The 27,348-nt window shown below is 41.4% G+C and overlaps 1 long non-coding RNA gene across 20 annotated transcripts in view; it reads left to right on the plus strand.

The window, feature by feature from the left end:
- The window catches only part of LOC143835605 (uncharacterized), a 106,933-nt gene extending 85,195 nt beyond the window's left edge, over positions 1-21,738 (plus strand). For 14 of the 20 annotated variants that reach the window (XR_013230244.1, XR_013230254.1, XR_013230242.1 and 11 more), the window contains one exon: positions 363-21,738. This is a non-coding gene — a long non-coding RNA (uncharacterized LOC143835605). The remainder of the gene's footprint in view (positions 1-362) is intronic. The other 6 variants (XR_013230250.1, XR_013230257.1, XR_013230258.1 and 3 more) reach the window with 2 other exon arrangements.
- The last annotated feature ends 5,610 nt before the right edge of the window (positions 21,739-27,348 follow it).

The raw sequence follows: 27,348 nt of genomic DNA on the forward strand, positions 1-27,348 counted from the left end.
GGACTCTAATACATTTATGGGTAACATACAGTTAGCCCCCTCAACACAGACTCACACTTTAATGTGTGTCCCCCCCCCCCAATTTTCACTAAAAGTTATTTACACTCTTTTTGCCATCAAATGGGCACTCTAGCTAATTTTATTCTTGCACTGATTAAGTGGTATAATTTCCTAAGAAATGAGTTAAATTAACAAAGGGAAGAAGAAATCCGTAAATCATTTAAACAGCCTCTTTGTAAGTGAGGTTAAGACCATCATTTATAAATCATACTCTCTCTCTCTCTCTCTCTCTCTCTCTCTCTCTCTCTCTCTCTCTCTCTCTCTCTCTCTCTCTTTGTGTGTGTGTCTGTGTGTGTGTGCAGGACAATATTCTCCACATCCTCCTCCTACATCCCCTCCTCCCTCAAACTTTATTAGGAACAAAATAAGGAAACAGCAATGTCAGGTATGTTGGCTTCAATGCCGTGCTTCAGCTCCTTTGCCACGACTGGGTTTCTAAGGCACCCTCTATGGATCTCCAAACTACAATAACAACAACCACAGCAACAACAACAAGCACAACCTTACTTTTATAGCCCACCCTTCCCAGATGGCTATCAATTTTGCCATTCCCTCTCCTTTTGGCTTTGTACCCTGCTCCCTTCTTTCTTAGCCATCTATGTTCCTATTATTTCCCCATCGCCTCTCCTGATAGGCCTTCTACATTTTGCATCAGGCCTGCAGTGCAGGGAAAGGGATGGTACAAACTGCCTCCTAGAACTGCTGTATGCTTTTTTAACTCTATGGTGCCTATATGTTTCTAAAGGGCTGATTAAAATCAGTAAAATGGGATAGCAAACCCCTTCCCTTTCACCAAGGCCCAAGTTTAAATCTGGGCTGTTTGCAGCTGCTGCATGAAGGAGAAACACAGCTGAAATCTGAATACCCAATTCCCTGTGATTTTACCCTTAGGCAACTGGTGTCAAGGTTTGATATGGCTCGTGTCAAATCTCTATAAAGTTGGGCAGGAATGGAAACTGAACCCTTTGCCTACTCGCACTTTTTTTGCAGCAGTTCTTCCTTTTGACCATAAAGGTCCATTAGAGGAAGAAAATCTGGTCAAACTATTTGGAAAGCAGAAAGGTGGGCATGGCAAGGCTCAAACACATTCTTCACTGTTTCAGATTTCAGCACATGCTTTATGTGAAACTGACAGGAGTGTTGAGGTTCATTTAGGCTTTAGGATGCAGCAGAGTTTCATCTGTTTGGATATGATGATTAATTTCTAAAAAGAGATCAGGCTTAGTCCTACTAGGCAGCTGATGCATCTGAGTTAGAATTCCTGTTCCTTAACTGTGTTGGTAAAAGAAAGGGATTCTCAAGCATCAGATATTCATAGGCTGACAACAGATTTCACAGCTTCACTCCATCATGAAATTCTAATGGCTTTTTTCCAGATGTTCCTTTGACTATGCAGAAGTTTAGGGTTTTATTGACATTGGATTACAAAATAAAGACATCCAGAAAATTCAGGCAGTCATGATATCGGATAATTGAGAAACAGAAAATTTGAAGTATTTACCACATCTGTGCAGCCTTCAACTGAAGTTCCATTTTAAAATTAAAATTCCAAATTGATCTGTGTTAGTGGCTTGAAAGCAAACTGCTGGCATATTATTGTCAGCTCCCAACCATGTAGTTGGATCCAATCCCTTTTTTTTCCTGAAATGGAGGTTGAGCACAGGAAAGAGATTATGGCTAAGTATCTGTAGGAGAGGATACCATATGTACGGTTCTTCCAGTGTTCTACTTTAGATGATTTAAACCAGGAACATAGGGAGATTGCTAGGGGAGTAAGGGAGGAGAAAAAGAGATCTTGCCAGTATTTTGGAAGGGTTAAAAATAGGGATTAAAAATCCTTTTTATCTCTAAAAAAAATGTACACTCTAAATTAATTTCTACTGGTAATCCAGATCGGGTTAAATAACTCCTCATTATTCTGCTACACAGCTGAGGCTTCTCAAAATGTTTATCTTGTTTTGTAACTGGTACCTTCTGGCATATTCCAGTGCCAACTCTTATGGCTCCTGCTATATTTCATTCTCACTATTTTTGGAATGGAGCTGCTGGTTCCAGGTGATTTAATAAATTGCTTTTTTTTTTGTATGTTCCTTTTAACTTACCCATCTGCGCAACACATGCGTAACTTGCAATCTGTTGGCAGTTTGCAGAAAGACAAACTGTCAGAGCTGCGTGCATTTGACAACTTTGTTCCCAATTAGATTAGTGGTAATTTTAACAGATTTCAGGCCAGTCGGGAGAGGAGGGGGAAAAGGGAATGACACGTTATTAAAGCATCAATTTTGACAGACCCTGAGCACATAGAACATCAGTGTAAATTATATTAAATGCTTTAATTAAAGCTATGAAAGATTTACCCTTTTAAGCAATAAGTGATTGCATGGCAAATATAAAGGGAAAGTGGATAACAGTTCCTAAATGGCTTCTGCCGTTTGAGACGGTGCATAGTCACTGCCTCCACCATAATCTATGAGTGTAATGTTGAAGGCATCATTAATTATTCATAGCCACATCTATGTAGCAGATGTGATTAAAAACATGAAGAGTAGCATTTGGAGACTGAAGCACTGCCTATTTAAAAATCATAGATCAAGCTTCTTTTCTATGCAAAACTGCTTGAAAACATCCAGGGAATAGTGACACTGGGGTTAAGTATCCCTGAGTTTGAACCTTAAACCTCACCAAAATAACTCTTGCCACAATATAGGGAATCCTTATTGATGGAGAAGTTCCAGTGCTCAGGTAGAATTTCCAGAACTGCAAAGGATGCCCCATTAGTTTCAATGCAGTCTGCAGATTTTATCTAAATGCATTTAGAATTGAGTCCAGGTACTACTGGACTCAGATCTAACTATTTTACTGCAGACCAACTATCTAAATACTCATTTAATACACAAGGATCTGTTCTTTCAATTGAAATGAATGGAACAAACCACAACTGTAATGCTGTTCATGAACAGGAATACAAATGGGGCTTGTAGTACCAAGATGCATATATTTTATTGCAACTCTAAAATAGAGTCTTGTCTACACAGGCAGCAAAATCACATAGTGGAGTGGACTGTACAGCTTCAGACTATCAGGGAGAAAGGTCAACAAGCCTCATGTAAAAATCCCCTGAAAAAAGAAAAGGGCACATCAGAGAGAAGGTTTTATTATTGTATATTGTGCTATTTTTCTGCCTAAAATAGGGGAATGTTTAACAACAATCCCTCTTCTTTATATAAAGCAGTAAGGTCTGTTCTGCCATCTTAGCTCTGTGCCACCTCATTTTCCTGCATATATAGACAAAGTCTAGGATTCAGTTGGAGAAATGTACAATCACAAAGCCATATACAGTGGTCAATGATTTGCTGGATCATTTAAAGATCATTGTACCTAAGTTCATTCTTAAAAGCTTTAAAAAAATGGCATATGATACTTAATTGGAAAACCATCAGAATAAATGCCTTACTAGAACTTCAGCAGACAATATGGCTCTTTATTTCAAATCATCATATTCCTTGGCCTTCATAATCTCTTGCTTCTCTAACTGATTCTTTTCTATACCTCCCCTGTAGGGTTGACAGCTGTGGGTTGGGAAATACCTGGAGATTTTGGAGGTGGAGCCAGGAGTAGGCAGGATTTGGGAGGGAGACAGCTCAATGGAGTATAATGCTATGGAGTCCACCCTCCAAAGCAGTCTTTTTGATGTGGAACACATCTACTGGCACACCTCCTGGGACAGAAATGAGTATGGACATGACATCCATAATCCCGCCCCAGGGAGCATGGCAGAAAAGACAGAGAGGGAGAAAGGGAGGTGGCTAGTGGAGTCGGAGGCTGGGTCACCAGCCACAAGGGAGGGAGAGAGGCAGCCAGTGGAGGCAGAGGCTTGGGCACTGGCCATGAGGGAGGGAGGAAGGTGGCCGGAGAAGCCAGATACTTCTGGGGCCTAGGGAGGATGCCACACAGCAGGCCAAAGTTGAGGCACCACCCTGCTGTCCTGTGAGGGCCAGAGTGGAGGCCAAGTGCCTTTCTGAAACTGTGGTGCCACCCCACAGTCCTCTGGGGACTGGGGCAGAAGCTGCATGGCTTGTCAAAGCTGCAACAATTCAAACAGGTTGGCAACCAATGAGAAGAGAGCCTGCCCTGCCAGTCAGCCAACTGGACCTAATCCCCTGATTCTGAGAGGCACCCTGGAGTTCCCGACCATTCCCAGCTGGGAAATCATATCTCCTTGCCTCCCAGAATCCTGCTCTAACTGGGAAATTACCTTTTGAGGGGGAGCCAAAGGGCACCAACCTCAGTTAGCTTCCCCCAGGTCACTTGGTAAACAGGCCTATTTCAAGCATTCCCAGCTGGGACGGCTTCCCCATTACCGTGCCGCCTCTTAGGAGGCCCTAAATCTCCAGGGGCTCCTGTGCACAGACAGGGCCTCTGCCAACAGACACTTTCTCATGGCAAATCCTGTGATGATAATTTCAAATTACTAACTAACACAACAACTTTCAAAACAGTGTGGAAGGTTAGGGACGCTGCCCGACGTTGAGCCAGGGGCAAAAGACTGGGCCTGGGCACGTGGCACCTTAAGTAGGCACACCCAAGCTCTGCCTCTCCACCGGGCCAATGCAAGCATGCAGTCTCTGGCTGTGCACACCACCGCTGACATGCCATCACACCCCCTTCACAGTAACCCCCGCACCGCATCAACACACAGCCGTGGTAAGTCTGCATGCAAACTTGTGCTTTTCCACTGTGTTACGACCCTGTCTTTTGCTATAAGGAATAACAAAAGGAAGAGTTAGAAATGTTGGATTTCTTTATTTTCACTCGGGCCTTTATTGTCTGACTTAGACTGTAGTGTGTTACTGGGGTGAAAGGGTCAACCTAGCCATGATGGTGTGCATGTATCTTACCCATGGACACTGCTATTTTGAGCTATTAAAAATAGCACCTGAGGATCAGCAAGGAGGCCATTGCTGCCACTGGGTCTGGAGCGCTGAAAAGGGACACTGCAGAGGGATTGGAGACTACAAATCCCAGCATCCCCAGCAGCAGCCCCTGGGCGACAGCAGCAAGGGGAAGGGAAGAGGCAGTGCTCCGTTAGAGGGAGCAAAGTCAAACTGCTCTGCCTCTTCTTCCCTTTGGCACTGAAGCGAACACCCAGCCACCTTCCCTCAAAATGTTGCATTAATCTGGTTCATGACAGTTGCGTTGCATGTTTTAAAAAAAATGAAAGAAACTGAAATAAGGGTAATAAATACAACTGTTTGTACATTTTATTGTCACAGCTGGTGGTTGGTTAGCTGGGAGCGGAAATTTTCCAAGGGGAGCCAAACTTGCATGCTGGCATCCCTAGTAAGCTGGGGGGGGGGGGGCTTAAGGGGATGTGTGGATGCGGAGCCTGCTTGGGGAGCTCACATTTCCAGATGGCAGGTGAAACCAGCAGAGGAAGAAGACACTCGATGGATTCGCATTCAGATGCCACTTCCCACAGGAAGCAGGTCAGTCCGGGAAAAGGTGGCATTTGAGCCAGCACAACCCGTTGAAGGAAACCTGCAGAATAAAAAGGGCTGCCTTGTGGTCGGCTGACCACAAGAGGGCATATCCACTTCCAGGCTATGCCACTCTCAAATAATGAAAGTAGCTATGGCCTTTTCATGTCAAAAAGAGTTGTTGAGTCCTTATTGAGGAGTGACTAATTAGACACCTGCAAAGCAATGCCATGAAGTGATCGAGCCCTGCATGAGGCTGGATGAGGTGTCCATGAGCTGTCATGTGAACACTGTGATGTCTAGTTTGGCCCAGAGGCTAGGAAAAGAAGATGACAAAGTGAGAACCAAAAATTTTAAACACTTTTTTAAAATGTGGTCAGTATTTGAACTTACTGTGGCCAAACTGATTGCTTAGAGGTGAGCTGAGCCCCTCATCAGCTTTCTTCAATATTGTACTCAAAGTCTGAAGCAGGTACCATGTAGTGTCATTTGTGCCTGGGCAGTTTCTGGCATTCAGCCAGACAGCTCTCCAAGTATCTGCTTCTATAAATTTTCCTGAATATATTACTCTGTTTGCTGCAGGGTCATGAACAGGTCATGCCTTGTAAAATAATCTGCATTTCTAGCTTATGTTTTTTAAATTGCTGTATCTTTTGCACCTGTCTAGTTAGAGAAGAGAACTTTATAACCAGTGCAAGCGCATATCCCCCAGAGTCATTAAAGTGACTCCATTTTCAAGAGGAGATTATTCTCGGGGGCTTTCCGCACCGGGATCCTTGTAGCAAATTGTTTGCTGAACGAAAAATCGCCATTTAAAATAGTGCAATTCGTCATTATGCATACCTGACTTTGTAGTGGAATCCAGTTGCGTTTCTATCGTTTCCCACAAGCTTCCGGTCTCAGCAAAAATCGCTAGACAGGAAGCGCTATTGCCGAGCTCGTCCCGCCCCTGGCCGTCAAGCAGCCAATGGGCAGCTGTTAGCATGCTCCCAAACAGCCCCTTTCCCTTTAAGAAAGGGTTTAAAAAAAAAAAAAACACACCCATTGCAACGAATATGTGTTGATTCGTTGCAACGGAGAGACCCATCAGCTGGCAGGTGTGTTTGAGCTGTCGTTTCATCGTTGCCACGCTCCCCCCAAGTGAAAAAAAAAATCCCCCCCCCCCTCACAGGCCCAATTTTCGGCCGAAAACAGTGTAAAAAATAAAGGGAAAATACATCAGCAAACGGGCTTCTCTGTTGTTTGTGCTTAGTGACTAAACAGCTCTGGGGAGGGACTGAAGCCAGGGAAGCCTCTAAACAGGCTTGCTGGTGGGTTGAACTTCGCTCGCTCGGAGAAAAAAAAATGGCGATCGCTTCGCCGGAAGATCAGAGGAGAGAGCCAGGGGGAGGGACTTTGTAGAAACCACAACAATGGTAACGCACAGAACTTTCCCGCTAGTGTTGCAGATTGGTTGCAGGAGTGTAGCGCTTTCCGGAGGGTGAATCCACTTTTGGGGATTTCCCTGAAAGCGCTACAAGGAAGCGCTTTTTGCGGATCGGTTTCAGGTGTGTGGCAGATTGTCAACGACGTTGTGCATAATGGCAAATCAGTAGCGTTTTCAATTGGCAACCATTGTGCGATTTTGAAGGCGTGTGAAAAGCCCCTCAGTTTCACCTGTTTTCTATTTATATGACGTACAGGGAGAAGGGATCACAGAAACTGGTATTCCCATGAGGCAGTGGAAGTATGTGCACACATGAAATGTTTCAGATCTGGACAAATCATCTCCCTTTGTTATTAATAAACACAATATCAGTCTGTCATAAGGAACTGAACTTATACCTGTCAGTCACTAACTAAAATGAATATGTTCACGTGGATAGTCGTGTTGGTCTGAAGTAGCACAACAAAAACTGAATCTAGTGGCACCTTTAAGACCAACAAAGATTTATTCAAGGCATGAATCTTCAAATGCATGTGGTTTAAGTTCTTAAAGAATGCTATAGCCAGGGAGGAGAGTCAGTGGTAGTGAACAGCTGGGCAATGCACAATTAGGGGTTTTTTGTACAATGCAATGTATGTGAAATGTTTCAATACAAATGATCAGATTTTCCAACATTCAATTATTTAAAAGGGTGCCATATAGAGGATGGAGCAGAATTGTTCTCTCATACCCCAAAGGGACAGACCAGAATGAATTGGATAAAATTAATTCAAAAGAAATTCCATCTAAGCATCTGGAAGAAGTTCCTGACAGAGCAGTTTCTCAGTGGAACAGGCTTCCTCGGGAGGTGGTGGGTTCTCCATCTTTGGAAATTTTTAAACAGAGGCTAGATAGCCATCTGACGGAGAGGTTGATTCTGTGAAGGCAAAGGGGTGGCAGGTTACTGTAGATGAGCAATTGGGATGTGAGTGTCCTGCATAGTGCAGGGAGTTGGACTAGATGAGCGAGCCATGAGGTCTCTTCCAATTCTTTTATTCTATGATTCTATGATTTGTCTATGCTGTTCACAATTTGCAAATTGTGAACTGAACCAGTGGGTAATGAGCACGCTGGTGAAAGCTCTGTGTGTTTTCTGCAGGACCTTCTGAGAATGGGTTTCCTGTGACTGGTTTTTTTCTCTGTTTTTACAAATTGATGAGGAAAGTGAATGGAATGAAGTTCTTTCTCTCATCTGTCTTCCTGGAAGCCTACTTTTGGTTGCAGTCTGGGCTGGATATTGTTGGGGAGTTGCAGGCCAGGTAAAGGAAAGAGTGGTCAGATATTTAATGCCTACCCATTTTCCAGTTCCTCCCTTAACTGGGAAATTCTGATAGATCCAACAACACAATACTAAGGGCCTTTCTGCACCCGTTAAATATAGTGAAATGCTTACCTTAGGCAGTCCTTATTTCCGGCCGCTCCTCATGATGTTACCAACATCCAGCATTCTGGCAGCAAATGGCTGACTACATCCTCCATTTTAAAGTGCTAGTTGGGGAATCTCATGAAGTGGAATCCCCAAACTAAAAGTACTTTCCCCCAGCAGACAACCAGCACACTACATGCTAAAGAAATGTATGGAGGCAAAGAAGAACTACCTCCACCTCCAATGTTCCGCCCTCCCACCCTTCTCCCTTCTTCCAGGAACAGAATTTTTTTAAGCGAACAGTCTGGAGCAACAAATAGGCATACATGCATGCAGGCAAAGCCAAAAAGAATTTTTCCCCAAAGTAGTCACACAAAGCATGCCACTCTACAGTTCCCCCACCCACCAAATCAGGAACAAGATTAATTTTTAAACGATTCAAAACTCATGATTCCATAAGGGGTGGCGTTATAAAAAGCACTATAAATCTGTAATTAGATGCATACGCATTTCAACGGAGAACTATTAATTAAAAAAAAATTGGCAGGCATCACGGGACCTTTAAAAAAGGAGAAAGGGGATTGGATGCCTGGCTTGATTGACAGGCAGAAGAGAGTTGCATATAAACCACATTGCTCTCTTCCACCATTTCAAGCAGTGCTTGTGGAGTGTAAGAAGTGCAAAAAGTAACAGACTACAGTGAGATTGCAAGAAGGTAAGGAATGCTGCAATAATATTTAGCGCTATGCGTAACACTATTTTTTTCGATGTGCGGAAGTGCCCTGAGTCTCAGTGTGCTGCTACTAATGCCAGATCAATCTGTGATATACAAACACTAATCCAAGATATGTATTACTGATACTGGGACAAATCAGAAATTCTGCTGGTGTACCACTACACTACTGCTTCCATATCTCTTTACACGAGCTATTAGAGGTAGTACTGGACTTGGTTTCACATCCTCAGCAATTTAAAATTCAGGTAACTTTAATGCATAGTGACAACTCCTTATATGGAACTCATCAGGACTTCATGATAATCATGGGAATGTCCAAAAACATCTTGCCATAGACAATTTATTCCCTGGTCCAGATTACAAACCAATTCAGTTTTTGTAGGCTGATTAATCCGAATGCTTTCCTCTCAACCCTTGGTGAATTTTCTTCTGGAATAGCTACTTCTCCAGTCAGATTCCTGGTTGTACTCTGGAACTTGTGCTGTGGGCCATGCAAGTTTCCACCTCATAACCCACAATATTTAATAGTCATGTGCAACCCCCAGGAAGAAGATTTGGAGACAAGTGTTACCAGTGTGTGCATGACATGCAGTTCTGTTTCTCCTTTTCTGGTGATTCACTTGAATAAGCGTCCCTTGAGGCAGTGGCTGTTATATGTATTTGGAAATAGTAATAGGGTAGATGCAGTAAACCAAATAAACTAAAGCCCAATCCAAATAAAGCTGATCTATGTTGATAAATAGTGTAGTTTGGGATTGCATTTTCCCTAAAAAAGCAAGTTGATAGGCTTTGAGTGTATAATTTTAGAGGTCTCATTTGTAGCACATAGCAACTTTATCACAAATTGCAAGAGAGAACTACTGTGAATCCAGAGGACCCATCCCACATGTTTAAATAGCACCACTGCAACCAATGTACATGTTTTTACATATAACTTTTTCATATTCATATGCACCTTTTAATATTACATCATAAAGAATGCTTTTGGTTACGGACATTGCATCTGGAATTTATGTTGATTAATTTTTAAAAACCTTCATTTGTAAAATTGCTTATATTTTTTTTAATGTACATCTTGTAGCCTACATTCATTGGATACATTTGTGCTGTTAAACACAGCAATTTTAGTTATCTCTGATTGATTTGGCATTTGTGCTACTTCCTGAAAAATATTATTATCCACATTTTGATCACATCTACTTTGTACAGAGCTGCCTTTGAGGACTGCCCCAAATTACTGTAATGAACCCAGTGACCTGACCAAGTGTTTTGGAATATAACGTCCCAGTTTTATAACATCTTTCACTGACTTCTAATTCATTTCCAGGAAAAATTCAAACTGCTAGCTCTGACTGCAGCCAGTGATTATTTGTGTTTTTAACAGTTCAATCCTAAACAGAGTTACACCCTTCTAAATTGATTGAAGTCAATGGGCTTACATGGGGTAAATTGGCTTCTTTATACTGCAAATATATCTTAAGCAGTTTCTGTTCCCATGTTCATCAAATAACCCTCTTTGTGTGCCCCTGGCCTCTGAGCTGAGATGAATGAAGACAGATAGTTTTGATCGGTTAAGGTGGTTCTGATTTCCAGGGCTTTATGTTTCTTTTGGTTTTCTGTTTTCCCCTCTGCACTCTTGACCTACTGATATTATATTGTGTTACGGTGTATTTGTTGATAAATAGGGTGGGGAGGGTTTTGATTCTTAATGTGTTTAATAATTTCATTGATGTAATCATTCATGTAATCATTTTTTAAACTGTGTTCTTACTGTAAGTCATGTCAAAAACTCTTATTTTAATATATAGCTAACAGATTTCACCATAGACAGATAGGAGTTAAAATAGGCTAAAGACAGAAGCAGCTTCCACTGCAGGATAATATCAGATCAAATTACTACCTAAGACAAGTGTGTAGCACACAGCTTCTAATTTGATTTCCGGCCTGATTATGGGAAAGAAATAGTTTTTGCCATCCAGGTGGATGACCAGCTCCGGGAGAGGGGCAGGGCTGTGATTCTGTTGATATCCTTGGATCTCTCAGTGTTCTGATACTGGAGTTGGATGATGTTCAATGCAGCTAAGAAAGAGGTTCTCTGGTTGGGTCAGTGTGCCTGAGGTGAAATAGTGTAGCTCCCATCTCTAGGCAGGGTCCAATTAACAACTTTGATCATTGTCAGAAGTCTAGTTGTGATCCTGGATGCCTTCTTATCTATGGAGACACAACTAGCACCCTGCCTATTGGTTCCTGACCAAGCCATTGTGATCCAGGCAACCATCATCTCCAGGTTTGACTATTGTAACTCACTCTACATAGTGCTGCACTTGAGGTTTCTCTGGAAAGTTCAAGATATCCAACCTGTGCTCTCCCAGCTGCACTGGCTCCAGCTTGAAGGCCATATAAAGTCCTAGGTTTTGGTTCTTTCTTTGCTAGCACTTTGCAGTTGCCCATTTAAACCAAGCAAATTATCTGTGGTTGTACAAATTGCCTCCATCTGGCATTTAAATGCTAAATGGTCTCTTTAATAAATAAAGCTAACTTTTCAGAGAGGAATTAACATAATGCTGTACTAATTCTGCCCTGACTGCTTTTGCTGTTTGTGTTTGAATAACTCAGAACATCTTTATTTATCATCCCTTAATTATGGTCTCTCTTGAATTCTCCTTGTCTGTGTTCCTTACCTTTTGTCCTGCCTGCTGGCCATTGCCCCATTTGGGGACTCTAATAGCATGCCACAGTCCCATGTCTAGCAGGTGGCTCTTCATTGCCTTCAGTAAGCCTATCCAATAGTTAGTTATACTGATAGTTGCCATTTTCCGTTTTTTCTTCTCTTTGTTATCAAAAACTGCCTTTAATTTTGCAGTGTGAATGCTCACTCTGGGCCCATAACCCTGCTGGCAGACAATATGCAGCAAGATTGTAGCACCAAGCTACTTAAAGAATGAAATAGTTTTATTGTGAAGAGAAACAACTAAGTATAGAAAGAGGAGAGAAGCGAGACCTAAATACTTGTTCTGTTGTCTGCCATCATTCTTCTGTTTGTTCAACTGCTGTTCTGGAGGCAAGCAGAGAGACTTCAAAGGATCAAGAAGTCTCGTGTTAAGTTAATCAGGAAATTTGAGGAGCTTATTTGAAAATCATCAGGAAGTTCCTATTCCAACTATGCTAAATACCCATCTCCTCCAATTGACCCTTCAGGACACTCATATTCTGCTCAGTCATGGACACCGCAAATCTTGCATGCTCCAGCAATTTATAAGGTTGTACTCCCTTTTAAGTCCATAATTGGAGAGAACCCCTGGACCCAGGTCTATTACTAGATAAGCAGGTGGCAGCTGTGGCCAAGACTGTCTTTTACCAGCTTCAACTGTGTAGCCAGCTACAGCCCTTTCTGGGCAAAAAGATCTAGTCACTGTGGTGCATGCACTGTTTACATCTGGATTAGATTACTGCAATGTACTCTTTGTGAGGTTGCCTTTGAAAAGTGTTTTGAAAACTTCAGTTAGTGTTGAATGCTTCAGCTTGGATGTTAAATGAAGTGAAGCTTAGGGATCTACAACTTTGGCCCATTTTTACTGGCTCCCAGTCAGTTTCTGGGTGTAATTTAAGGTACTGGTTGTTGTTGTTAGGTGCGAAGTCATGTCCGACTCATCGTGACCCCATGGACAATGATCCTCCAGGCCTTCCTGTCCTCTACCATTCCCCGGAGTTCATTTAAGTTTGCACCTACTGCTTCAGTGACTCCATCCAGCCACCTCATTCTCCGTCGTCCCCTTCTTCTTTTGCCCTCAATCGCTCCCAGCATTAGGCTCTTCTCCAGGGAGTCCTTCCTTCTCATGAGGTAGCCAAAGTATTTGAGTTTCATCTTCAGGATCTGGCCTTCTAAGGAGCAGTCAGGGCTGATCTCTAGGACTGACCGGTTTGTTCGCCTTGCAGTCCAAGGGACTCACAAGAGTCTTCTCCAGCACCAGAGTTCAAAAGCCTCAATTCTTTGACGGCCGGCCTTCCTTATGGGTGTTGACCTTTAAATCTCTATGTGCCTTGAGACCATCCTATCTGAAGGACCACCTACTTTATATGAATCTATCTGACCTCTATGGTCATTGTTTGAAGTTTGGGTGCTCTTGCCATCTGAGATTAAGAGTGTCAGAACCCAGGAGAGGATTAATTTGGATTTATTTGTTTGAATTATGTGTTTTTCTTCAGTTTTAATGTTTTAAAAGAAATTTTTAATTTTTTGTAAATATTAGCTCTCCTGGTGGCCCTGATGAAGAGTATAAATTTTATAAATAATAATACCCTGAAATTCATAAATAACAGTTTTTTTTTTACTTTGGTTCACCCCACTTAGAACCAAACAGTTTAGCCATCTTTTCCCCCTCAACTATAATATCAAAATGTTATAGAAATATTATCATTAAAACTGACAGCCATTTTTGTGTCAATTATGTATTAATGGTTTAAAAAATACTGCAAAAGGCAAAAAGCAGAAAGAAGCCATGATGACAACTTCCAAAACCAAAAAGAAACAAAACTGAGGCATATTTGGTACCTCTCTATGCAGCCAGTCTGTGCTTCTTTTACCTGGGTCAATTGGATAGTTGCCTATTCATGTTAATTTTTATTTGAATCAAATGGCATTTAGAAGGTGTAACCTCAAAACACTGTTATCACTCATTAGTTTTTCTCACACAGCAACTGGAAATGATATCGGTGTGTGTGTTTGTAGTAAGGTATTGCTGCTAGCAGACAGCATTTGTCTTAATTAGTGCTAATGTGTTAGAAGTACCTAGAGAAGTGGCAGATTGACATATACACACAGAGCTACTTGAAAGCAGTTTCAAGGAAGAAAATTAGCTCTTGCGCCTGAAGACATGATATCTCCCAAGATTTGTGTCTGAATAAATTCTTTGCATATTGGTTTAAAAAAGAATTCAGTGAGAGAATCCAGTTGTGTTCCTGGGAAAAAGGCAATTAAGTCTCACACTAAGGAAATAGAACTAAATGAGACTGTTATTATTATTTATTACAGTCCAATATTTGACTGATAGATGTTTTTTCAGTTTGAGATCTAAATGAGTTCCTGGGAAATGCAAATGTATTTTCACAGGATTCTTGCTGTTCCAAGCAACAGTGTCCAAACAACACCTAACCTAGTGTTATTTGTTCAATGTCTAGAATGTACAGGTGTTTCTTGAGACTTCTAGGCACTGCTCCAAGGGATCCAGACAACTGGCATGACAGTAACCTTCTTCTCCCAGAGATGCTACACTATTCATAGAATTTAGTAGTTTGTGAACTCCTGTTCTTTCTTTCCTATTCTGTTGTCTTCAGGGATTGCATGTCAATGATCCAAACTCGATTTCTCATTTTTTTTCCATTTTCAAAATGCCATTTGCCTTTTTAACTACTGAGTCACACTGCTGACTCATGTTCAGTGTATGGTCTACTAAGACCCGCCAGATTCCATTCACACATACTACTGCCAAGAAAAGTCTCACCCATCCTATATAGATGCATATGATTTTTCGTACCTAAATGAAGAACTTTACATTTGTTCCTATTGAATTTCATTTTATTCAGTTTTGCCCAGTTCTCACTACTGAAATTCATTTTAGCCCAGTTTTCTAGCCTGTCAAGACCATCCTGTATTTTGATTCTGTATTCTGGTGTGTTTGCTACTCTTCCCTGTTTAGTTTGATCTGCAAATTCATTTTAGCCCAGTTTTCCATGTCTCCCATTATAGCCAATGGGCCTTCTGTTCCCAAACTGCTAAAATCCAATACTTAGGTGTTATCATTTGGGCCATACTTCCAAGCTTTGCCAGTACATAGTCCTAATGATAAATAATATTTAGCATCTATATAGAGCTTTAAAGTATTCCAAGCACCTTATTATATCAATTTTCAATGTTCCTGTTGAATAGGTTGATATAATTGTAATATAGATAGAGGTCTGAACCTGAGACATATTTGTTAAAGGGGATGTCCACAAAGGAGATTTCTATATTCTTTGAGAAGGAGATTCCAGCCAAATATTTCCTGTTTTTTCTCTCAGACCACCCAAATCTCAAAGAAAAACCATGTGAAATAAATCATGAAATCAATATTCAGTTCCATGGCCCCCAAGGAAACAAGAACCTCCACCGTTTTATCTTCCCAGTCCTCCCGTATCTGTACCCTGTTTAGCAACTGCTAGAGCACTGATTTGTACATGCTTCTAACTGTTTTGGATTAAAACTTGGAGTTTCAAAGAAATTTTTACCCCAAAAGCAGCTTTTCCTGAAAATCCAGTCTCCGTTGGAGCTTGACTATAGTTTATTTCACAGTCAGGTTTTAATACATTGTGCACAAAGTACAGTTCCTGTCATATTCTGTTCACAGCTCTTCTCACACCCTGATCCTTGACTTTCTCAAGAGATTACACTACAGGACCCGAGGCTATTAAATGCAGCATGCCTCTTCTGTTTCTGCTTTTGCCACTTTCATCTTTGGGTCTTACTCTTGCAAACATTGTCAGGTGTGCTGTGTCAGCCATTCACATTCAATGCACAGTGTGACAGCATGACATGAAATGGTTCCGAGTATAATGCCAATGTCATTCACTGTATAACACTAGTGCTTCTCAAAAACTGTTGAAAACTGCAATGAAGGGAGGAAAGTAGATTGAAAAATCAATCATAAATCTGCTAAGGAAACAAAAGCAAAAAGAATTGCTGAGAATAGGTTTAGTACAGCATATATATTATATAAATACCATTAACATCACTCCAGAAGTCTGTAGAGCATTTCATACAGTGCAAGAATGGGCAACTGGGTTTATGACTGTTTATCTACCTTTCATACCTTCTCAGAGTCCTTCTCAGAGGCACAAATCAAGAAGTGGTGAATTCCTCTTTCTGTTACAGCCTTGGCATCCTTATACAGCCCACACATTCATCACTACATATGTAGCCTTTTCATTATATATGATGCTACTTTGGGAAAAGCAGATTTTTTTACCTCTGATGTGTATATATGTGAGCCCTGAAGAGTTAGTTGCTATTTCCCCTACCAAGACCTGTACAGGAGTGGTCTTCTATGTGTATGACAATCTTACCCTTTTCTCTCCCTCACAGGATTTCGCTTCATTTTACTCTTTTGCTGAACAGTCTCTTTACTATAATATCTTTGTCAATGAGCCAAATCAAAACCAAATTTATTTGGGTTTCTCTGATTTGGTCCACTTAAACTAATGGGAATTGTGATTTGGCTCGGATAAGCCCCAATAAAACCTAAATCAGCATTGATTCAAGATTTGTTCCTGTTTTTTTCTTAACCAAGCCACTTCCCTAACGGGGATGCCACCAATGCAGGAAAAAAGGGTAAGGGGGAGGTCTCAGGGGGAAAAAAATCAATCACCTCATATGTAAGATGATTGCTGTTGATGGCCATTTGCCTTCATGATAGACATGGATTTTTGCTGGCTGATGCACCATGTGGCTGCCTAATACACCATCCCCTCCATGAGCGACCATGAGTGGGTAAGTGTTGCCATCTACGCACAACTCCATGGTGGAGCTGGTCAAGGCCAGGTTCTCCAAAGCATGAGGCCAAACTGCCTACCCTGATGGCAGACTTTTGAAGTGGCCAGCACCATGGCCACTTCAACCTCACTGTACAATGGTGGCAGCCGGGGAAACTCCAGAGTGGGAAACCATGGCAACCAAGGAAACTCTCCCAGGAAGGGAGAAGTCCACTGCCACCTTGATACAAGATGGTTCTCCTCCACACACAGGGGATGGATACAGAACACACAGCAACATACATCACTGTGAAACTATGGAGTAGCAAGAGGGAGTGTTTAGGTGGCACACATCACTCATGGCTACCTAATGGATGATGGTGCTAACATGCAGGTAGAGATGAGGAGTGCACACCTGAAGATCATCATTTGCCTGGTACACAGACTGCACTGGATGGTGAAAATTGTACTGGTGCTGGGGAGTACTATTAAGAGGGGATGGAACACCACCACTCTTGAGACTAGGACCTTGCTGGAGAACTGCTAGTGCCTGACCAACCCCTTTTTGTGCAACATCAGAGCTGTGTGTCTGCTTTGAGAGAGGCAGTGGGAGGTGGAGCATGAACACCAGCTTGTTCAGGAAGTAGCCACCCAGTGAAACTCTACCTACATCATGATTGCACATTTGGTAGAGCAGAGGAGCACAGTGCAGGATGCAATCTCCTCCATGATCATTCAGCAAGGGGAAGAGGAGCTCAGTATCTGTTCCAATTATTGGCTGGCCCTCTCCCAAATGAAGAATGTCCGAAAGCCAGCTTGGGGCAAGTCATCACCAATGTTCTCTGCATTCACACAACTCACCTGGAGGAAATCATCCCCTTATTCGAGGGCAGGAATGGGCACTGGACCGTGTAGGGCAGCTGGGCTCTGAAGGGATGCAAGTTCTCATACAGGTCTAGGTTTTGGCAGACAGATAATGGATAGGCATCAACAAAAGGAAGAGGAATATAAGCTGGCCTGCATGTGCGACCTATGCATCAAGGGCAGCATTGCCCACCATCACTCACAGCTTGTTCCATGGAAGCATGAGCTCTGCCTTAATGTGCAAAGTTTCTAGAGTCATGAATGTGGCCAGAGGCAACAGCAGATGGAAGAAGCTGAGGAGGAAGTGAAAGCAGAGAATCAAGAAATGGGAGGGAAAGTGCATGGCTAAATAAGAGACTATTTTTGGTTGTTGGTTGTGAAGTGGGAGGACAGGAGTGGTGCTAGATGTGTGATGGCAGACCACTTTCTGCTAGATCACCCTGCTGTGAATCTGGCAGAATAAGATAATTGCTTCTGGTCATTCTCCCACATGTCCTCCCATTTCTTCTCCTCTCTGGGTGATCCTGGCACGTGGTCCATGGTTAGTTACCACAAAAGAACTTGTATGATAGAACGCAATCCATTAGTAAAATGGGGACATATTGTATTTGTACAAAGGGAGTGGAACCTGGTGCTGACTGGATGTCTACAAAAATGTTCACAAACATTTCATTTGTTGAGCTGGAACCTAGGGGCATCATGGAAAACCTAGCAAATACTCTGCAAAAAAGATTGTCTTTTTCCTGGTTTCTGCATGTCGCACCATTTCTGCCACAGAAGCCCACCATTGTATTTTTGGCATTCACCCCTCATGGCAGTGAGTGCACCTTTTCTGCATTGTTCCCTCGCAGTATTGTACTCAGCATCCACAGTATGGACATTTGTATACTGAAGACACTGTCTTGCAATTGGGCCAGTTCACACAGCTAGATATAGATTATATGAAGGTGTACTAAAGACACAATGGAGGAGCTGGACAAATTGATACATTCTCATTTATAGCTACAGACAATGTCAGTCATAGATTTTTGGTTAATGGTCAATGGACAGAAGACCCTATAGATTTTACAATATAGGTATCTGTGCATATTAACTACATTTCTTCTTTCTGTACAGGGTAACCATTTTTAAAAAATGCAGTCTAACATTTGCTGTTAAAAGGGAAATGTTAAAAACTAGTAGTCTGATATAAGTACTCGTTGTTGCTATGGGGATGTAATTTAAAGAAATATGCATATTTGGAAACTCACAAGGATAATTTTGATATGGCTTACCATATCAAAAGTGAAGGTGGAAGTCATATGAGTCCTGAGATATAATCTACATAAGGCCATCTTTGGAAATTGTCATCTAAGATCTCTAGCCAAAATTAAGGTACCACCTGAATGTAAAGGCAGATTCGACCACTCTTTATTTTTTAGTCTGTCTAGCTCAGTATTATCTGTGCTAACTTACAAGGCAGCAGCTCTCCCAGCAATTGGAGCTTCTTGGAACTGTAATTAGGACTTTCTGCATGTAAGGTCTCTGCTTTACATCAAGTCAAATCTCCTCCTTCTTACAGAAGACGTATTTTGGAAATGCAGCCTGTACATTGGCTTCTGTCCAATATGTTCTTTTTTACAACTGTTAAGAATGAAGACCTGTTAGGACCTGTCTTCCTCTGCATGTTTTTTTTTTTTAATTTGAGCCACAGACAGAAGATATTTGGGAGGCACTCCAGTTGTCATAGAGTCTCTTGTGGCGCAGAGTGGTAAGGCAGCAGACATGCAGTCTGAAAGCTCTGCCCATGAGGCTGGGAGTTTGATCCCAGCAGCCAGCTCAAGGTTGACTCAGCCTTCCATCCTTCCGAGGTCGGTAAAATGAGTACCCAGCTTGTTGGGGGGTAAACGGTAATGACTGGAGAAGGCACTGGCAAACCACCTCGTATTGAGTCTGCCATGAAAACGCTAGAGGGTGTCACCCCAAGGGTCAGACATGACCCGGTGCTTGCACAGAGGATACCTTTACCTTTACCAGTTGTCATAATGAAAAAAATCCAGGTTCATAGAATCTTAAACAAGCCTCTTGATTATCTTCATATTCTATCATTGCTAGTATTTTTTAAAAGATGGAAAAATGCAAAATAAGCAACTAACCTGTTTGCATGTATTTGCTGTAAGACCTATGGATATAAATCAAATTATTACCTGTGTTTAAGTGCTGCAGCTAGACTGTGAAATTTAGGTCTGTGCCTTTAAACCTACTATGTGATGCTTGATACACATTTAACTGCTTATTCAGGACTGAGAGGCTTAACATGTCTGGTAAATCAGGCTTTGTGGCCACTAGAGAGAGGCACCTCTGGCAAAAGTTCAGGAATCAGTGTTTCGGAAAGATTGGTTTGACCAGCTCTCATGTGAGAACGTGTCCGTGACCAAATGCAGTCAAATTCTAAATGACATTTAACTGCTCCCTTGCTGCATTTAACTATGGTCAGAATCTTCCTAAACCTTATCTCCCCCAATTTTGGCCTTTCTGTATTGTGGCTTGGCATTCCTTTTTTTTTTTTTTAGAAAATGCATGGCCTGCTTTGTTTTTTAATGTCTTGTCATAGCTTACTGAGCACCTTTATAAGGAACTCCCTTTTTAAAATATGCTTTAGCATTCTCAATTGTGAAATGGGGATTTCTATTTACTGTCAGCTGTGATATTTATAACCTGATGTGTACATGTTTACTGAAAAATGCATTCAGTGGGATGTTCTCCCCACTAAATATGCAGCCTTCACATAACAGATTATCAATAATTGGTCCATTTCAATCATGCCTCTATTCCTTGTAGATGTGATAATTCAGTTTACAAGGTGATATAGCTTTTAGAATATAAAGAGTTAATGGAAGCAGCTCCTAAATTGCATGTTTCTTAAAACTCATGGCCTAGTTTACTAATCAGTTGTCATAAGATGTCAGATAGGGAACCATCACTTCAGGACTGCAGAATGCAGTCAGTCAAGCAACTAATTGGTTGGACAGTGGCATGAAGGTGTGTGTCCCAGAGGAGGGTGAATTATCAGAACAGGTGAAGAAAGTTTGGCTAGACGAGCATCTCAGTGGTGTAACCCTCAACACTTGGCTGAGTTACAATGATGTTGATGGGGAAGGCAATTTTATTTCTTCTTGGGGAGAGTACATCACAGTGGGATGAATTACCACCATTCACCTTTTCTAGTCTAATGAAATTGCTAGTCAGCTGTATGCTTGAAGGAGCATGACCCAAACTAGGAGGCTGTATACTATGATTTTTGTAAATCCTCAAAATCTTGTTTTTTCTGTGTTCTTTTACTTTGCAACTTGTCTTTCTTCTCCCGTATTTCTCCACAGTCAGCAGTCCTGATATGGCACTACCATTGAACAATTCTGGGCTGTAGTCCCTGATCTAGAGCATCAAAAGAGCCTTGTTGAATCAAACCAGAGGTCCATGCACTCCAGCATCTTGTTTTACACAGCAGACAATTCAGAAGGCTAATTAATACCACGTAAAAGTCAAAGTCTTCCTTTAATGTTTCTTTCTATTACTAGTATTCAGAGGCTTACTGCTTTTGGATCTAAAGATTCCCTTTAAGAACCATGGCTAGTAGCCATTGATGGACCTGTCTTCCATGAATCTATCAAATGCTATTTGAAATCCTCATATGTTAGTGATCATCCCTAAATCCACTGACAGTGAATTCAACAATTAAATTGTGTGAAGACTGTGTATCTATTAGAACATTTGTGCCCTGCCTTTCCTACTTTTGAAGGTAGCTAAAGTTAAGAAGTGTTTCCTTTGTACATCCCAAATCAATTACCCATCATCTTCATTGGGTGTTCCCAACTATTATTATTATTATTAGAGAGGAAGAAAAAATGTCCTGAACACACTTTCTTCAGCCCAGTGATGTGCCCCATGAAATTTTCCAGAAATATCAACATCCCTATGTCATGTTCTGCTATGAAAGACCTTTTCAAGCAGAGACATTATTCATTCCTTCCCTTCTGTGTTGCCATTTGCCCACCACTATGGCCCATTATGCACGGCCGCCGAAATGGTGATTTCGGGTCACATGGAAAACGCGAGGGGGGAAGACACGAAGCACACCGGTTATGCACAGGACGGGGCGCGACGGCGGCAAAACCCAGAGTAACCGATTATGCACGCGGCGATCCCGGCACCACTTCTGGTTGCGCCCCGGTCATCCAGAAGCTGCGCTTTCTTCTGCGTTTCGCTAACGTGGCTTTTTCGGCAGCATGCACCGAATCTGTGGCTGGTTGCAGCCAGCACTGTGCGCTATCAGTGATTTTAGTCGCCGCCATTCCACCCCGAATGTGTGCTAAAAGCCCCGTGCATAATGGGTCTTTCAGAGACCTTTTTCTTTCTTTCTTTCTTTTTTTGGAGCTCACAGAATATTTTGTTCACCCTCAGGTACTGCCCAACAGTCAGCTGTTTTTTCTAGCCATTCACCAGTGTCCTCGATGCTTTGATAAGACTTTATACAAAACCTATAGAATCCTTGTTTCTTCTAAAAACAGTTGACTGAGCATTATCAGTTATTGCTTTCTGCTGGAAGCCAGTATTATCCATCATTAGATCTGTTTAAGTACAACTTTCATTAGGATGGGAGAAGAGCTAGAACTTGATGTAGAAATGCTCAGGGAAATTTGACTGGGAGATAAGCTCCTAATCCATGTCTGCATAGAAGGGATCAGTTGTTTAGCTACACCGTGCTTCAAACCAAGCAGGATCACAGTTCCTCCTGTGAATAATATAATTATTTAAATTAGAAGCCTACAGTCTAATTTAATAGAATGGACACTGCATTGTTGCTTCTGCAGTTTCTAAATGGTAATTCAGCCAACAATAGCAAAGTGAATTACATGGGAAGCCAGGGCATTTGCCCTTCTTAGTTAAATTCTGCCACTACTGAATCAAATAAAAATCATTTTCAGGTCTTATGTTTAACACTCAAGTTAAATAGTCACCTCACAGTTTAGAGTTGTATAAAGGAAACCTACCAGTTTTACTTCCCTTGCTCCTTTATATTACCCTGAATATATCTTTTTAAAGGTAGACTATCAAGATAAAACCACCTCTAAACTTCTTGTAAAGACAAGTCCAACTGCTATACAAAATCTGAAATATGGCAGGTTTGCAATCCCCATCACAGTTCAACACCTGAAAGTCATAGATACTAATAGCATATTCAATATTCATCAGCCTCCTTTCTTTGGATATCTAGAAAACCCAAAATCAGGCATTTTATTTTCTAACCATAAAATATAGTCTTGTAAAATGCCACAGGAATGTTTTTAGAGTTCACACAAGCCCCTTTTTGTTGCTGTGTGTGGCTTAAATAATTGTAGGACTGTAAATTTCCATTTAGTCCTACATTTACAGGGTAGTTCTTCCTATTAAACAGGCTGTCTAGTTCAACATTTACTCTTAACCAAGTGAGTGCCTTAATTAAGAAAATCTACTTTTCTTTGGTATATCATAAAGGGTGTGTGTGTGGAAAGATGTTATTAGATCTGAGAACCTTTAGATTTCTCCATTCCAGTCAGAAAAATATCTGTTTGCCATTGGGCTAAAAATAAGGTTAACCAGCCTTGCTTGTTAACCAGTGGAAGCTTGGGAGGAAGAGAAGTCATTGGGGGTGGTGTGTAGTGTTGAATATGCCATGATGTCACTCCTAGGAAAACTCATATCACTCTAGGAATCACTAGATTTCCTAGAGCTTTATGACCTTATATCACAAGTGCCTCCAGTATACTTGGGGGAAAGGAGGGGAGGCAATTGAGGGTTCAGAATGGTAGAATTAAGGGGCACAACAAAAAGGAAGGTGTGAGCAGGTATCATTTTGCAGGGGGGGAATTGAAAAGAGGGAGAAAGCAAAGCATGATGCTAGACTGTCTCCATTGGACTCAGATGCAGAAAGCGTCACGAATTTCAGCCTGAGAAAAGAGGGGAGGCAAGCCCAAATGCAAAAAGTCTAGAGTTGACTCACAGCATCCAAAGGAAATCCAAAGCGGGGCTAAAACAAGATATATCTCTCAATGCGGAAACAGTCAATAGCATACATAGTACTGAATCTTGGCTAACACAATATCGGTATATCCTTTGCAATTACTCCATCCTAGGGCTGCTAACCTCTATGGGTTTAGAAGCTGTAGTAACTTTGCATAGAACTTCATTGTAAGTAGTAATATATTTATTACTAGTAACATATTTATAGCTAGGAAGATCATAATATAAAAAACAGTCTCTATTTCTATGATTGCATAGATCTAATTTTAAGGATCAGACCTCCTGAATTTCTCCTTTTAAGGATCAGTCTCGTGACACCTGGAGAGCTCCACTGCTAATTAAAATATATAGTATATATACCTAGTTCACTGCTTTGCTGACACTTCCTATTCAGGCATCTAGAGTTTAGACTACTGTGCTAACAACACATTTATTTATTTGTTTATTTATTAGATCTTTATACCACTCTTTCCTCGTGGGCTCAGGGCAGTTTGCAACATATATGACAAAATTATAATCACTACTAAAAGGGGCAGTACAACTGCCTATCAGAGGGACTGCTTATCTGCTTATGTCCCCTGCAGGGCTCTTCACTGAATTTGCTGACTGCGCCAGGCCCCCATGACATTCACCTGGCTCAACCAGGGCCAGAGCCTTTTTGGCCCTGGCCCCAACCTGGTGTAATGATCTCCTGGAAGACCCGAAGGCCCTGACAGAAGTATCTAGGTTCTGCAGGGCCTGCAAGACAGAGCTCTTTGGCCAGGCATTTGGTTGAGGCTGAGCGGATGACCGGGGTTGTCAGCTGAGGGTCCCCCCCCTAGCTATGCATTGAGATCAACCCCCAGGCTTATACCCTCAAGGTTATTTCCTAGATCCCCAAGGCTGGAATAGTAGAGCTGGGACTGAGAGATTCTCTTTTTGTAGTTTATGCCGCCATTTACTGCTCTGTTTTTCTGTAATTTTATTGGGGGATTATAGGGTTTTATTGTGATTTTTATTACTTTTATATTGTAAATCACCACAAGCTAGCTGTTGCCATGAATGGCAGTATATAAAATATAAATAAAACCATTTGTTACACTAATAAAAATTATAGAAATTGTTACAATTTTAAAATACTGTATGACATTTAATCATTTACATTATCGACAGCATTTTGTACTCATATCATCCTCAGAGCTCTTGAGAGTGGTTGAACTTGTAATTTGGACCCCATCAGGATACGGTATTTGTAGTGCCCCATCTGGGGCTTGCCGACCCAGCTAGAGGACCTCTCTCTTAGTTGAATATAACTTCAGCTGGTTCTGCTTGAGCCAATCTGTCACTATGTCTAGGCAGCTGGTCAGTGTGCTTGGAGGTGTACTTGGATGGCTGTCCATTAATAGATACAGCTGGGTGTCGTCCGCACATTGGTGATACCCTAGTCCAAATTCCGGATTAACTGAGTAAGGGGGCGAATGTAGATGTTAAATAACATCAGAGAAAGTATTGCTCCCTGTGGGATCCCACACTGTTGGGCACACCATTGGAAGGTACTCTCCCCTACTGCCACTCTCTGTCCCTGACCTTGGAGAAAGGATGGTAGCCACTTCAAAGTGGTGCGCTGTATCCCCATGTCAGCTAGGCATTGGACAGGCAGCCTATGATATACTGCGTCGAATGCCACTGTAAGGTCTAGCAGAAACAGCAGCACCAACCTGCCTAGATCTAGTTTCCTCTGGAGATCATCTACCATGGTGATCAGAACTAGCTCTACCCCATGATCAGGCCTGAAGGCAATTTGCTTTGCATGAATCAGTAGTTTGAAGGGGCTGCCCAAGAAAGCCCTTTTAAATAACTGGTCCATACAGAGCAAACTGTTCTAGTCTGCATGACTCAGCTGTTTAAAGGTTTTTTAAAAAAACAGTCAGCCCCCCCCAAAAAAAACCTCTGTAAACAGCTGATCCACATGGAACAGTTTGCTCTGCACAGACTAGCTATTTAAAGGGGCTGTCGTGAGCTAGATGCCCAAGAAAGCCAATTTAAACAGCTGAACTACAAAGTTCTGCATGGATCAGCACTTTAAAGGGGTTTACAGGCTCAGAGCCACTTAAACCAAACAGCTGAGTGGCAGGGAGTCCCTCCACTCCACTGTTTTTCATGAAGAATAGAAACCATCTTGAACTAAATTAAAATTCATGGAAGTTTAAAGCATGTCTTCAGTTCACAAACATAGCTTCACAAATCTTGAACTGGTCAACATTCATGAAGAACTTTAGTTCACCAACTGGTTTAGGACCATTCTTGTTTGTTATATTTTCCTGGGAGAAAATCATCACTTTAGATCCTACCATTCCTCCCAAGCTGCTTTTAGCATTTTCTCCCCCAAAACCTGGAGATATCTTTCATAATTCTGATGATTTATGTGCAGTTTGTTTCTTGAAAATGTTTAATTCTTGTCTAGCTTTCTATTGGAAAACTTTTTGTAAAGGAAACAGGCTCATCTCAGTAATCCTTATGGGAACACTTTAGGGCACATCAATATTATTATATATTGCACATGAGATAAAGGGTGGAGCAGAGGGGTCATTGGTTTCCAGGAACTAAACAATCCTATCAACAAACTATTTGTTTTCAAGTTGTACAGAAAGACAATGATTTCCATTCATGTATTTATTCACCCATGAGAAAACAAAGTGTCTCATTTCCCCCTGTTCCACTATTTCCTCATTCACTGCCATGAAAGACCCTATAACCACTCCATTTGTTTGTATGTTTGTTGGACTTCTTTTCCCTTTCTTACCCACCAATCAATCTACCTTTATTTATACAGCAAATTTAATAGTGAACTGTTGGCCATCTATGACTTATAAATTGTTAGAAGCCAATGTTTATGGTTATAAAATTCTAATAAACATTTTAGCAAATAGATTGAAACTAGTTATAAAAACATACATACAGATAAAGATCTGAACTTGACAGATTCACTGTGGTTTCTACGGCTTAATCTTCAAGTTTCCATTTCTAATCCAAGTCATCTAGCCATACTAGTCTGCTGTAGCCTGCAAGTAGATTAGTTGTCTGCTATGTAGACATCAAAAGTATATTCATCTCCAGCCACTGCTTAACCCTTATTATGCATCTGGAATTGCTTTGGAGGAATTTCTTCATGTCTGTTCAGTCTTCTCATAGGGACATGCCATGTTGTCCCTATATCTTTTCTGATTGTATTTAATTGCTTAACATTGATGTATGTTTTGTTTAAATTGCTCTTCATTTCCATGAGAATGGCAACTCATTTAACATGATGATCTTTGATTGGTTGTTTGCTGACCTGTCTCTAATGATTGGCATAAATTTCTACAGGTGGATACATTTGAAAATGATAGTTGCAGTGAAGGTCCCAAATTGCATTAGATTCATCTGCTGTTATCTTTGATAATGGCACATGGCCCAAGTGTAATGTGTTCTTGGAATGAGGAATTGGGAGCCAGGTGTAATCAATCAACCCTGTTTACCACCTAAGATTTGTTAGCAGAGTTAGTAATGCAGTGAGGTTGCACAACCTGATTATAAAGTAGATAAATTTTTATTTACGAATTAACATACTTGATAGTACAGAGGAGAGACAGAGATAGCAGCTAACTGCATGTCAGACAGAGATTGGACTGTGACTTCCAAGAAGAAGCAGGAAATTGCCCCTAAGAGTAGCAATATGGAGACAGACAAGGAATGACAGCAGGAGAGAAGGTCCTAACCTCACTATCCTATCTAATAGTCTTCTTGCTGCCCCTTGCAGAGTCTTCTCCCCTTCTTTGTACACTAGTCATTACTTATTCCAGCAAGATTAGGGATAAAA

The sequence above is a fragment of the Paroedura picta genome, chromosome 4 (genome assembly GCF_049243985.1).
Source record: "Paroedura picta isolate Pp20150507F chromosome 4, Ppicta_v3.0, whole genome shotgun sequence".
Lineage (NCBI taxonomy): Eukaryota > Metazoa > Chordata > Lepidosauria > Squamata > Gekkonidae > Paroedura > Paroedura picta.